General features: G+C 35.0%; 1 long non-coding RNA gene across 1 annotated transcript; it reads right to left on the reverse strand.

Annotated features, from left to right (window-relative positions):
• Positions 1-269: 269 nt before the first annotated feature.
• On the reverse strand, positions 270-14,744 carry LOC148213813 (uncharacterized). Its single transcript, XR_015793863.1, has 4 exons — positions 14,586-14,744; positions 3,524-3,742; positions 2,503-2,669; positions 270-1,039 (listed from the first exon to the last, which is right to left on the reverse strand). It is a non-coding gene; the product is annotated as an uncharacterized LOC148213813 (long non-coding RNA).
• Between the last annotated feature and the right edge of the window lie 257 nt (positions 14,745-15,001).

Raw genomic sequence — 15,001 nt, forward strand, 5'->3', positions numbered from 1 at the left:
CAATTGTATATTAATCTTTAAAATCCTCTGAATCAATGTGTGCATTTGAATCCAAAACTTTCTAGGTTTTTTTACACATCCACCAAACACGATACAATGTCCCTTCTTGTTGTTCACATTTCCAACATAAGTTTGGAAATATAGCAACCTATTGTTGCTATATGTCACCAGAGAAATTGTCTAGAATGTGTAATTCCAGACAATTTCTCTGGTGACATATAGCGACAGTACACCATTTTATAAAAATTCCCTTTAAGATTATAACATAGTGTAAATTTCAGTCCTTTCAATCACATGTTTTCCCATTGTTCCATCTGTGCATTATAACCAACATTTTTAACTCACTTTATCATAGCCTCACTTCTTCTTCTTCAAATTTCAATAAAAGTTTATACATTCTAGCAATTACATGTTCATCATTTCTACACAATTTTATTTCAAACTCAGTCTTACAACATTCAAAACCTTAAACCCTTTTGTCTACTTTAAACCTTTCTAGTAACTATAAATAAGAAAACCATTGACAACTATATCCCTCTGCACCAGTTCCTCTCTTGGTTTTATTTTATATTTCCCTTGACAAAGTTCTAATATCTCATGATAAGTTAGCCATTTGTGTTTGCCTATTATTTCTCATTTATAAAATGTTTCTTGTGCTGAAAGCTACAAAGGTGTTTTCAGGCACAACCTGGGTTTGTATCTATTCCATATTTTCAATATGGCACATCTAACAATGATTTTTAAAATCCACATTAACTTTGACTTTATTGTACCACAAATATCCATGCCACCCAAATCTCAGGTCATGTCCTTCTAACTCCAAGAGCCTTCTATTTCTCAGCAGCATCCACTCTTTCATCCAAACCGAACAGCAAACTGCAAAATACAATTTCAAGTCAGGTAGACCCAATCGTCCTGTTTCCTTTGCATGTTGTAACACCTTATATTTAACTTGTGATTTTTTCCCCTGCCACACAAATTTAGATATATCCTTCTGCCACTGTTTAAATGGTGTATCAGTTGTCAGAACAGGTATTGTCTGAAACAAACAAACAAAAAAATCATTCTAAGCCAAATTCATTTTTATCACAGAAATTCTTCCCAGCAATGACAGTTGTAATTTCTCCCATCTTAACATGTCTTTTAAACTTCATTTCATGTCTTAACATAGTTATTTTGAAATAACATACAGTTCATATTTGTCATAGTGATACCCAGATATTTTACCTTTTTCTCAATCTTAAAATTCATTTTATTCATCAATTCTATTTGATCATCTATTTTCATATTTTTTGTTAACATCTTCATTTTCTGTTTATTAATCTTGAAACCTGCTAGTGCACCAAATTCTTCTAATTTGCCATTAATGTTTCAATTCCCTTTAAGGATCTTCCAAAAACCAACACCAAATAATCTGCAAAAGCCCTTAACTTGTAAGTTTCTTTTTTAATCTTTACTCCCACAATCCTCTTATCTTGTCTTACATCTCTATTCAGTACTTCCAGAACCAAAATAAACAAGGGAGGAGACAGTGGGCACCCCTGTCATATTCCTTTTTGTATCTCACAGGGGTTTTGTTAGATCTCCATTAACAATTATTTGTGCTTTCTGTGAAGTATGAATCGATCTTACCCATTTTATAAAGTTCTCTCCAAAATTAATATCTTCCAAAAGCTTGAACAAGAAAGCCCAGTTCAAATTTTCAAAGGCCTTCTCTGCATCTAAGAAAATCAATGCGGCTTGTTTTTCATTATGTTGCTCCAAATATTCCAAAATTTCCAAACATTTCTAACCTTGTCCTTTAACTGTCTTTTAGGGAAAAACCCACATTGGTCCTCATGAATAAATCCTTGCAAAATTATTTTCAGTCTATCATCTAAAATCATTATGAACAACTTGTAGTCATTAGTCAGTAATGATATTGGTCTATAGTTTCTTGTCAAAGTAAAATCTTGTCCCTCTTTAGATATTAGTGCTATATTGGCTTCTTTCCAACTCCCTGTAAGATAGAGTTCATCATGTTGGAAAGGCTGTAATAGTTCATCCTGAAAAAAAATAATAATAAAAACTTGATAATCCCTCTGATTCAGGCACCTTTCCTGGTTTAATCTTTTTTATAGCTTCAGAAACTTCCCTTATTGTTATAGATCCAGTCATAAACTGTTTCTGTTCCTCTGTAATATTCGGTAAATTTTGTTTCTTTAGATATTCATCTATTTTCTCTACAGAGATGTCACTTCTTTCATACAAGTTGGAATTATATTGATGAAATGCTTCTTGTATTGTCATACAATATGTTATCCATTAATACAGCATCTCCCTCTTGTAATTTCAATATCACTTTCTTTTTTCTTTTCGTAATTTATATGCCAGCCACCTCCCTGGTTTGTTTGCAAACTCAAAATTTTTTTGCTTTACATAATTCATTTTTATTTCCATTTCTCTTACTGTTAACATAGATAAGCATTGTTGTAAAAGCTTAATCTGTTAAGAAAAACTTACCTTCTCTGGAAATTTCTTTAATTCTTCTTCTTTTCTCTTTATCTCATCCAAAATAGCTTGTGCTTTCTCTTGACTCTTCTTTTTGAGCTCATTATTATGTTGTATAAAATAACCTCTAATAAAAACTTTACTTGCATCACAAACAATTCTTAAATCAGTGCCTTCACCTAAATTATTTAAAAAAAAAAAAATTCTTTTTACAATCCTCTACTATTGCTTCTTTCTGTAGCAACATTTCATTTAGTCTCCATCTAAAAGAACTAGATTTTCTTTTATAAACCAAACTCACAGGATCATGATACAAAAAAGTCTTTGGTAATATCTGTACTTTAGAAACCTTAGTAGCCAAGTACTTTGAAATCTAAGTCATATCTATTCTTGAAAAAGATCTATGTCTTTCAGAAAAGTAGGTGTACTCTCTTGAATTGCCATTTTTATGTCTCCCAATATCAACCAGCCCTAAATTGTCCATCAAATCAAAGAAAACTTTTGGTAATTTGCTTTGAGTAATTTTAATATTTTTCTCAGAAGTTCTGTCCAGTTTGGGGAGATCACTCCATTCCAATCCCCCATCAAACATCAATTTTCATAAGAGAAACCTATTAGTCTCTCCATAAGTCCCTTATAGAACAGTACTTTATCCTCAGTTGGGGCATAAATTCCCAATATCAAAGTCTTAGTCCCATGCAAATTAACTTCCACCCCAACAAATCTACCATGCTTATCAGTCAGTATAAGTTCTGGTTTTAGTTGGAGATTTATGTACAAAACAACTCCATTTCTTTTTTTCTTTTTTCTTTTGTTCCTCCTGAAATAAAGTCTTCACCCAAATTTTTATAAATCAAATATTTTATTTCCTTTTTTCTAATATGTGTCTCTTGTAGGCAAATTATATCTTGTTTTAATTTTTTAACATAATGAAATATTTTTTTTCTCATTTGAGGAGCATTTGCTCCATTTATATTCTATATTAAACATTTGTAATCCATAATCATGCAATTTTTTTTAAAAAAATTGATACCTGTAGCATGTAGTTCAGTATCATCCATTTAAGCTTCCTGTTGCACCTATTGAAGTTTTTATGTAGTCTCATCTTACACCTCCATTTGAATCTCCAATTCCTCTTTAAATCTTTTCTAGAAATTCCCTCACCTTCTAGACAGAATTTGTGACGGGATGTATCTATGAGGAGGAGAGTGATGTGGGAGATCAAGGCTATCAGGAAGGAGGCGGTGCATTCCTGCAGGGGAAAGGAGACAAAAGACAACACAGTTTGGTAAGAGTAAGAGGTTCAGGATAGTGACTCCCTAGAATCTCCAAGGGTATATCCACTAGTTGCTGTAGTATAGATTTAGTTTGGCAAGATTCTGTCTTTGAGGTGTAAGCAAATAAAGGAACTATACTCGACTGGACCATTTCATCATTGTTCTTTGGCTAGGCCTGACAGAATTCAATTGAAACCTCTGCTGTTTAAAAGTAAAAATCACACCTATCATACCTTCCAATTTGTCCTATCAAAATGGAATCTTTTTCTGCTTAAATATCTGTCAAAAGAGAATACTCGTTTCTCTTATGCAAGATTCTAATAGGGATTTCTTTAAAAACAATTACATCTGTACTATCAGTCTTCAGTCTTGTATTAAAATGCTGCTGCAAAACTGATCCCTCATCTTCTTCCTAACAAAGTGCACCAAAATATCCCTTGGAACATTTCTTATTCTCATATATCTTGTATTTATTCTATAAACTTTATTAATTTCTGCCTCTGTATCCTCCTCATCCCAATCCAAAAAATTTGCTAAAGTTTTAATAACACTTTCTCTAATATCTTCACCAAAACAATCTGGGATTGCTCTAAATCTCAATAAAATTCCTTCTCTCTCAATTCCAATACAGCCAGATTACCTAGTTCTCTTTCCAACTCTCTGTCTATAATGTCTGTCTTATTCTCCACTTTGTCATTAATTTGTTTTACATCTCCAGACACTTGTTTTACACAACTTTCCATTTTCTTAATTTATTCTTTCATCTCCTTTTTCATCTTTACAAATCTTTCATCCATTCTTTTTTCAAAAGCTATCAATTAACAAGTGATTTAGTCAATTTAGTATTAAGTGATTCATTTGACTTACTGCCCAGTTGCTCAAATATTCTCTGAAGCAAATCTGGTATAATTCCTCTCTCTGCATATTGCTCTAATGATTCTCTCCTCTCCTATGCTAATTTTGCCCCTTTTCTGGTGGTTGCCATTATGATATTATAATCCAAAAATGGAAGTGTCTCAAACAAACAAGGGAAAGAAAAAAGGCAAACTTTCCTCTACCTTTTTTTTCCTATTTTTTTCTTCTTGTGGCCTTAATACTTTCATCTCCATAGTTACAGTCAGTATCTTTATAGCTACAGTCAGCATCAGTCTAGCTCATATTACCTTTATCTTTTGTTTTATAAAATCCACCAATCGTCTGCACTTGCACAAAGGTCCAGTTCATTTGTTTATTTTATTCAAAAGCACTTTCATCAAAAAATAATCTTCCAAAATAACTATTCCCTTTATCCGTTTTAAACTTTCTTACATCCACTTCTTGTTAAGTGTTTTACCAAAAGTTTTTAAATCTTTAAAACATTTTTTTCCTTTGTAATCCAGAAAGAATGTTAACTCACCAAGTGGAATTTTCTTATCCTGCCCCTCAGAAAATCTCTCTTCAGCTGTAAATTAGTTACATGCAAGTGTTTAAGAAAATGAGGCTCATGTGAACCTTATGTTCATATAGTCTGCATTACAGCTGTGAGCTTGATTGAAATCCCTCAACTCACGAGCTGACCACAAAAACCTCAGTTCCTGTAGTCTACTCACAAGGAGCAGTTGTCCAGAGTGCAAGTGAGTAATCTCACAATCTCTTTTTCCAGAGAGAATGCACCAGTCAGAAATCACCATCTGGCTGCCAATCTCCACCGCAATGCCATCCCCGCTCCTTCGGGGACATCTAGTTCACCATGAATCCTCACCGGAAGCCTGGTTCTTCTCCAGTCAGTAATCAATTACTACTAGTACTACTACTACTGCTACTGCTACAAGCTCTATTGCCAAACCAAGTATTCTTGACTCTCTTCATTCTGATATTTTCAGACCATGTTTCTTCAAGAGGACAACATAAACCTCAAGTGTGAGGTTTGGGTTGGAGAGGCTCTTTGACTGCTTTGTGAAGATCCTTTCCAAATAGTTTACACAGCCCTATTAAACAATAGTAAAGAATGTGCCTGTTAAACATATTGCAAAATAATGAGCAAACTTTCCAATTGTGCAGATGTTTCTCCAGGCTAGATGTTAAGCAAAAAATCAGAATAAAAAAGGGAAGAGGATAAAAATGGGCACCATAGGAAAGTAAATGTTGTATGTTTGGTGTGAATAGGCAACCACTGAAAAAAGAAACCTGTATTGACAGGTGTCCTTTATTATACAAGTGATTTGTCAAGTCAAGCAGCCTAGAAAAGACACAATAAACCTAAAAGGTTATCAAGTTGGAGCCATGAAGTCTAAAATAATCTCTTTTATAAAACTATTATGTCTGTCAGCTTTCCCAATTTATTTTTATTTTCAAACACTGTATCTTGTTTTATTACAGCAAAAGTTTGTGTGGTATAATGCACTCTGAAAATAGTAACATTGATTTTATTTCTAGATTTTCTCTGTAAATCTCAGTTCTGCTTTTCTTTTACTTCTTCCATCTACAGTATAAAATCACTTCGAATAATAAATGTTTTTCTCTCTTCTAGGTACTCTGCAAAGGTACTAAAGTTTTAAAGGAGCTGGTTTAATTATAAGCACTACTGTAATGAAGTCAAGTGCACTAATTTATCTTAAATGACTTCCCCATCTGTCTCTAAAGTATGCTCCAAAAATTATGAGAGTGTGATAATATTATGGTTCAAAGTTTACCATATTTGCCACAATTTCTTTGCCAGGCACAGAGTATGTTAGCTTTTTATATTATTGCAGAACAGGTTGCCTTTCTCTCTCTCATCCTGTCTCTCTGTATGTGTGGTCTAATTTATTTGCACTTCAACCTATTAGGATCAAATATTAATCCCTGTAGGCAAAGGAAGACTGGAAAATATTTCCCTAGTCACAGAAAGGAAAGCAACTTCTCAAGCATTACAACTTCTTCCTTTAGTCCAGTGTATAACTTGTTCACTAGCATGGAGGGCTTACACATGCCTAATTAGCAACTCCTTGCAAACATTTTTTGTATTAGCTAACGATCCAGCTACACTTGTAAGTAAACAACAGCAACATACCTAATCAATGCAGAAGGAAAAGGGGGAAGGGAGGGAGTTAGGGAGGGAGAAAAAAGAAATAACCCCCCAACAGAATGCCTATTAAACATCTGGATGCAATTTTCCAGTTTGGCTTAGAACAAAATGAAAACATATGCAGGTTCTTTTGATCTATGCCTCAACAAAGAAATTATTGGCCTTAAAAAAAAAAAAATAGCACACTGGCCAGTGAATGTGTCATCTTCCTAAAACCTAGTCATTTTTCTTCAGTTGCTCCCAGTTTAATTCAGTTGGTTTCCTGCAATCTCTAATTTGACCATATTGTGTGAAACCATAAGACGTTCCTTGGAACTGATATTATTTATGTTTTAAGTACTCACAATTTCTGCTACTGATTTTTGTTTTTCTTTTCAGATTAAAACATTAGGTTGTATTTAGAAAGCATTTACCCCAGTGGATGACTTAACACAGTACTTTGTACTGTAATAAGAATGGAGAAAGAATCTTAAGAGAATGCTAGCATGTGGCTTTCCATAACAGTCATTCCTATGGACTGTGTTGCATTGCTTTATTCCTGCTTCATCCTGGTCCACTCTTCAGAATAGCCAAGATCATAAAAGAATCTAGAACCATTGTATATGGTTAAAACAAACAGTCAAGCAGGTAAGTAATAGTCACTACCACCACCAGTGGTCTGCTGGAACTGACTTGCACTGACTTGCCACAGCAGATTGTTAAATTTTCTAGAATTTTGCAAGCTGTGGCAATGGAGCCAGCACAGCTGGTTCTTAAACATTTAGCAGCACACTGCTGACCACTACCAATATCATAAAGAAAGACTGAACAAATGTCCTAGGGTTAGTCACACATTCCTGCGAGCAAGGCCAGCCTAATTTATAAAGCTGTTTGGTTCAGCGGATTATCTATCCACTCAACCTTGGTACACCAGATGATATTAGTGGGCGGGAACTTCAAAGACGAGGGGCCTTTCCATTCCTAAAGACGAGGGGCCTTTCCATTCCAACTTCTGAACTATATTATATCATACTCCATGGACTGCCATCTAGTCCAGATTAAGTGATGCAGGACCCTCATACCTAGAATGGTATTGGGATTTTGCATACGAACCTACAGAGGAGGACGTACAGGCCTTAAAATTGTTGTATGACCCTGGGCAGGCTAATCTACTTTACAGATTTGTGTAAGGATAAAATGGAAGGGAAATAATATGGATGAATGGGAGAGGGAGTGAAAGGGCCTGAGGAAAACCATCAAAAGTACCACTAGATCTGCAGGCACAATGATGTAAAGCATAATATTAAACCCTGTAACTTTTCACATTATGTTCTTTATTAGCTTACATCCAAGCACCACATACTCCTCAGGAGCAAGATGCAACCTTTGTGAAGCAACTTTGTATACAGTAGTACTAGCAACTTTTAATTTATGCCTAAAATGTCACTCTAGATGGAAGCAGAACAGTTGACCAATCATCAAAGAGCAAGCAATTTTAGATTAAGGGTGTTTTTGCTTATCTATGAATGCAGGATTTTTTTAATAAAAGAAACTGCATGTGAGGCCCTAGAAATGTAACTTTATTCATAATAAAGTAATGGATGCATATTTTGCTGTTGCTGGAAACAAATAATAGCCTAAAGATTCTTGAAGAAACTCAGAACTAAGATCAATAATCAAATATTTCTACAATAAGGAACTATATATAAGTTATATGAAATGCATGTTGCCTTAAAAAGTTGGTGCTATCTTTGCACTCTCAGAAGGTTTCAAGCACTTTTTCTGAAATATTTTCAAAGAATACATAACTCTGTTGTCCATATGTCAAAGCAACATGTTTGCTATTGGTCAAATAGTATATACTTTAAAGTTTAAATTACATTATTTAAATATGAAATTTTCATTGTCATTTTAATTAATAAGAAAGCTTAGTAACAATTAAGCACTAAGTGCATTTTAAGTGGAAAAGAGTGATGAAAATATGTTAATTAAATTAAATTACACACTAAATAAGCTGCTGCCTATAGAAATGTAGCTATAAATTTCAGCATGTGGGAAACAGATACAAACCTCATATAGTGTTATAATATAGTTAACATATATTGCTGTTCTTTGAAGATGCACCTATGAATAACTTTTGTTTAACTTCATGGAGCCTACTTCTCACTAGAACTACTTTGGATTATTAATACTGCAATATAAATAGGCAAGTTAATGAATTATGTTATGGTGGAATGGCAATCTTCAGTGGTAAAGCCTTGTTTCCATAATATTAAAGACAATATTAATTTAAGCTTTAATATTAGTATCATAATTGTTTAACCAACACAGCAGTGTTTGTGGGGGGATGGGAGTACAAATATGCAAGATGACAGGCATAGTGTCATTATGAAAGCCTCACTCCTTTTGTGCACAAAAAGACGTGTGGCTTTGATCATGACATTGTACCCCCACCTTGAAGATACTGCACACACATACATACCTTGTGGACATCCTAGAACCTGCAAAACACATGTAACTCCTATACTGTTGACCACACTTCAGTTGTTCTCCTATCCCCACCCCACCCAAGTTAGAAAGCAATAGAATTCTTTTAAAAGTGGGATGTTGAATGGACTTAGTTTGAAATAGACTCCATGGCCAGATGTGTGTTGAATAATATGAACAGTCTAGTTCCACAAGTTGTTCCATATTTGTGTGTAGGAAAATTGCATGCCACACAGAAAATTATTTAAATCCTCTCATAAAGAATATTTTTTAAAAGTCTCCAATATATGTATCTAAGCAATTGCATAGGCTACAATGATGCTGTCTTTAATTTAATTTGTAAATCTGCATACCAAAGAACAGATTTTTATCAACCAACCATCAAATGAACAAAAATAATTGTTAAATATGTAAACAAGCCAGCATTTATTTCCTTAAATAGCATTTACCAGCATCATTTCAACAGCAGAGATTAGGGGGAAAATGTTCCCTGGTATCAAAAGCAAAAACTAGGTGGCTTAAAGATAATTACTTCTTCAGCAAAATATAAATAACAGAATGTACCTTCAGCATATGTCAAAATATGCCTTCCAAAAATTAAGTTTGATCAATGTTCTGAGTAAGTGTCTATAGCAGGAAAGCAACAAGGCTCTTGCTCATTTTACAGAATATGTTGTTTCAGTTGGGTTGAGCTATATTACCAACTTGTATCAATGTGTTAATAATAAACTCTAATCTGGGGTTTCATAACTCCAGTGGTTCTAGTATCATGAATATATACTTATGCATGTCCTCTTAGAAGGAAGACCCATTGACTTCTATGATCTCAGGTAACCATAGAGAAACCTTCCCTAACCTAATGCCATGCTGATGTATTTGGACTGCAGCTCTTACAATCCTCAGGCAGAATGGAAATCATACTGCTACTCAAAGCTGTGGGATGAAGTGCAATAGAGACAAATTCTACAGGTTGTAGAGCTCTAGCCAAAATGTATCTCCCACAAAAAAAGATCACCAGCTGCTTCTACTTTGGCTAGAATATGACTGATAAGTTACTTAGCATGATCACCTTCTAATAATCTTATTCTTCATAGCTTTTACTGTAACAAAGGGTGAAAATAGTTTTTTTTTAAGGGGAAAGAGATCAAACCCAAGATACACTGGGTAAAGGATATTTAAAAGAAAAGGAAAGGCTTTCATGTGTTGGGTTATCCAAATTGGCATTTATAAAACAACATTGCATCTTACCACAAGTATTATTATAAAAAAAATAATGAAGAGGCACATCACTGAAGATTACAGAAATGTAATGTGTTCTGACATAGATACATATATGGTATGTATGGGCCATTAGCTTGGTTCTGGATATTTGGAATTCTTATAACCATTAGAAGCAGGTTGGAATAGCTGAAACGGAATTCCAACAAAATAGTTGAATTTGCCAGATGTTCCAAAGGACAATTGCTTGTCAAGATTTTATGGAACTGATATTAACACTGAGCTTCTTGTGTGCTTTAACATGGTATGGCACAACCATTGGATCCTTATGGCTGCTCTGGAGAAAGCAAGTTCCAAATTCACCTTGTTGCTTTTACAGCAAATATTAACCCACAGAGCTTTCTCTCTAGCACTGTCACTAACAAGATGTTTAGCCACAAGTTTTTGAAAGGGAAATGGATACCTCTATGAAAAATGAACAGAAAGAGGTTACCATTTCCATACCTACTCCCCACATGTTGCAACTGGGAGTCAACATCTAAGCAAAAAAATGTATATAAAGATTTAATATCAAGAAAGATTTTTGTATACACTATTCAGAGTGTCTAATTTCAGAACACAGCCCATTTCAAAGTAAATAGTAGTTGCATGTCAAAGCAATAAAGCTTTGGGTTCCAAAAATATATTGTCCAAAATGCCTGAAAAAGAGTAAAGGATTGCTAAAATTCCATTGCCAAACACTATCCCTAAATGTTTTTTTTCCCATATTAAATGAGATTCAGGAGTTGAGTCCAGCATATTTTGTGCTCCTAGAAAGAACAATCTTTGCAAACGTGATATTTCACTACTGTTCTTACCCATACTTCTGGAGGAAGAGTCTACAAATTCATTATGCTAATTCTTGACTCTAAGTGTGCAGAATCAGAAGAGACTAACTGGGATAAATCAGTACCTTCAGCTGAAGGATGAACTTGTTGGACTCTGGTCTTACTCAGCGGTCCTATTAGGGGTGCAATGGATTTTACTGAGAAGGCTCCATCTCACTTTTTCCTTCTCAGAGACTGGTATTGACTATCTACTGTTAGAGAATGAGGTTGAGCTTTTGTGACTGGGGGTTCTTGCCACTCTGGGTTAAAGGGAGTCAATGGAATGGCATCTGTAGGCATATCCTCTATGTGGATGAGGGTTAGCTAGAGGTTCAATTACATTTTTTTATCCCTGTTTCTGCTAGTATTTCTCCCTGGATACCAACTTGTTTCTTTAACTCCTGAATGCACATGGCTTCCTGATAACTTGACAGATTTGTGCTGACCTGCCAAAAATATAGCTGCCATTTGAGTCATCTAAACACATCCTCAGAGTAGCAAGCTCATTTTTTGCAGATTCGGCAGTTTGCCTAGTTTGATCTTTGGCTATTTAGGTTTCTTCTAACAAAGCTGTCCACCTGTGCTTTTCTGAAATAAGATCATCACTCTCTTGCTTCTACCATGCTTCTACTTCTGACATATGCAAATGTATTTTTTCCTATTCCTGCATTAATTGTTATATTTCTCTCATTTTCTTTAAGTTTGTTCACATACTCTTCCCTTCTAATTCTTTGTCCTTGACATGTAATAAATCTCTAGAGTCTACTAAAGCACACAGAGGTATCTATGAGGCACAATTTATTTTTTTATTCTTACCAAACTTAAACTTTTCAGAGTTTTGGATGTAGTGTTCCTTTGCAGTGGTTATACCATCTGAGTAATCCAGCCAGCCAGGGACAGTCTCCTTGTTTTCTTACAAATTTCTCAAGTTTGGGAAGTTTATCCTTTGGTTTTGAAGCAGATTCAGTTTAAACAATTTCAGAGAATGTTTGTATTCTTTTGAAATAAGGAAGTTAAATAAATCAACTTAAAGTGAAGCCTTGTTTTATAGTGGACCTTGATGCCATAGACTTTGTCTAAAATGGATCCAATTTCCATTGCAATTTACATCATCTGAGAAATATTATCATGAAAAATGTAATTTACTTCAATTTATGTCATTTCCAGTGATATTATTATGCACATAATATAAATTCCCTCCCCAATGCTCTATTCTATGATTCAATGGACTTTTGTCAATAATAGACATCCCCAATTAGCCTGTTAAAATCTGGTTTCACTGTGCTTAGCATTACTATCTTATCACAAGTAGAGTAGAAGTGCTAGATTTACTTAAAACAAATATGAGGGATGGTGCAGAAAATCTTTTAAGAGAAATCTTTTGCCTCTTACCAGATTTATTTGGGGAGGTGGAGAGATAGACAGTGAAAGCGATAACAAAAGTTCTCTCTTCAAAAAACGAAGTATAAATTCACATGAAACTCACATGCAAAAACAAAATAAATGTTGGCTCCCTGAAGGAACACCAACAAAGGAACAATATCAACAACTGAAAATACACTGTGAAGAATGAGATTACTTTAGTATATTAGTACTGTTTTTCCTATGCAACACCCAAATACCACTTATTCCAAAATATGCCCTGCTGGTCTGCTTTAAAGCAACCAAAACTGACCAGCAAAGCAGAAAAATCCTAAAGATGCTCTCTCAGTTTGCCTCCTTCAAAAACAAACTAAGCATAAATTCCTCTCCAAACAGGAAAGGGGAAGAGTGCTGCCCAGGAGGCCTATCACCAATCTGAGAACACCAAAGCCTATATGCAGCCACAATGTTCCAGATTCTTAACACTCAGAGCTGTCCAATATGGTTTAGCATTAAAGCCAGAACTTTGGAAGCCATCTGTGGGGGACAAAGAAGAGATTGCACTCTAGTTCTTTCCAGCTAAAATCTGGGGATACTAAACCAACCGTAGATCCAGATTCATGCCCTGGAATAACCTTTTAATGCTACCCAGTGCAGTTAAATTAGATTTCAGAACAACAGAAAGGGAGGAAGTGAGCAATACTCTCAGAAGGGAATAGCTTACAAAATTTCCCAAAGTCCAAAACAATGAGGAAGGGGAAGGTATGTTGCTTAAGGCGGCCTGCCGTGTTTCCAGATAAAGAGCACCTAACCCCTTTGCAGCTCCTCAATCTCTATCCCCCACATAATTAACCCACTTTTGGAGCTTCTGGCAATATAGGGGCACTTAAGCTCAGATTTCAAAATTCACAAAGGACTAAGATAAAAGACCTTCCCCCTCTCCCTGTCTAACCAATGCAAGACCAAGGGGTACTCTGCCCAATTGTTAATCCAACACAACTATGCTAAATTTGTCTCGTGCAGTTTAAATGAACCTCAGGAAAGTTAGAGGTAAGGTAAAAGGAGGGCATCATGTTCAGGGAATGCTGACAATATTTTCCGTCAAGCAAGTAGCAAGCAATGGAGCATTCTCTGTCAAACAAATACAATTCCCCAAATGCCCTGTCAGCCTCAAATACAAAATCACGTTCAGTAATATTTTCAATTATTAACATTTCAACCTCTCCTAACATAGAGCACAAACAACAAGACAAGAGCACCACAAAACATACAAAGCAAACATGCAAAGAACAAAAGAAAATGTAAGATATTGATTTTCCAGAGCTACTCAGGATTAATTACTCAGGTTTACCTTAATTTTTGAGTCATGTCTGCCTGGCATTCTCTATCAGTCTGTAAGTACTTTCATTTACATGCATGGATGCTTACTACGTATATGTAAATTGAACCCACAAATACAGGATCTTGTGACTTGTTGAACCTTGGTAAAAACTAAATGCATGGAAAAAAAAAACCATGAAGTTCAGAAAAAGTAAAATAAATTCAGGGGGATTAGAATTGAACATAAACTGAGAATGTTACTAAATCAGGGGATTTAGAATTATACAGTAAGTATAAAGAGTAGGATTTGTAAGTTTGATTAGGAAATATAGGAAAAAGGAAGCCTAGCACTGATCTAAACTCAGAAATGGAAATGACTCATACAGGAAGGAGTTAAGACATGTCAGTTGCAAACTTTAAAGAGAAAGTAAAGGTTAGGGTCATAGTGAAGATTTAAGAAAAGATTTAAGAAAAAGTGAAAGCAATTAGAACTTAATTGGCTCATGGAGCAAGGTGAAGAATGTATGAAAGTAAATTTACCCTTATCTGTTGATCTGGTTGAAATGGAGAGTTGGCTTGGCTGAGCTTCTTCTGAAGAAAGTAGGTGATTAAGAGAAAAGGGAGGGGGTTGTTCAGTAAATCTGATTTCTCCTGGATGGTAGAAGTCCTTGTTCTGCTCCTAATCTGGAACCAGTGAGGGCCTTTTCAACTCTTCAGTGGGGAATTTAGCAAATTAAAAGAAAACAAAATCAAATTCTCACTTCAGGATGTCCCATCTAGATTTGAGGAATCATCAGTTAGATATCAGAAGGAACATTCTGCTTCTTCCTTCTTCCCCAGCTGAGGGGAGAGGAATGAATAAGGAGATTCTTTAGCATAATAATCATGGGGTGAAGCATTAAAAGAAGACAACAGAGCCCACCAAAGATGTTTGCAAAAGCTCAAGTACTTTGCTG

Source organism: Python bivittatus, unplaced genomic scaffold, assembly GCF_059951505.1.
Source record: "Python bivittatus isolate LINGU-HERP-01145 unplaced genomic scaffold, Pbiv_v1 ctg000850_np1212, whole genome shotgun sequence".
In the NCBI taxonomy this organism is placed as follows: domain Eukaryota; kingdom Metazoa; phylum Chordata; class Lepidosauria; order Squamata; family Pythonidae; genus Python; species Python bivittatus.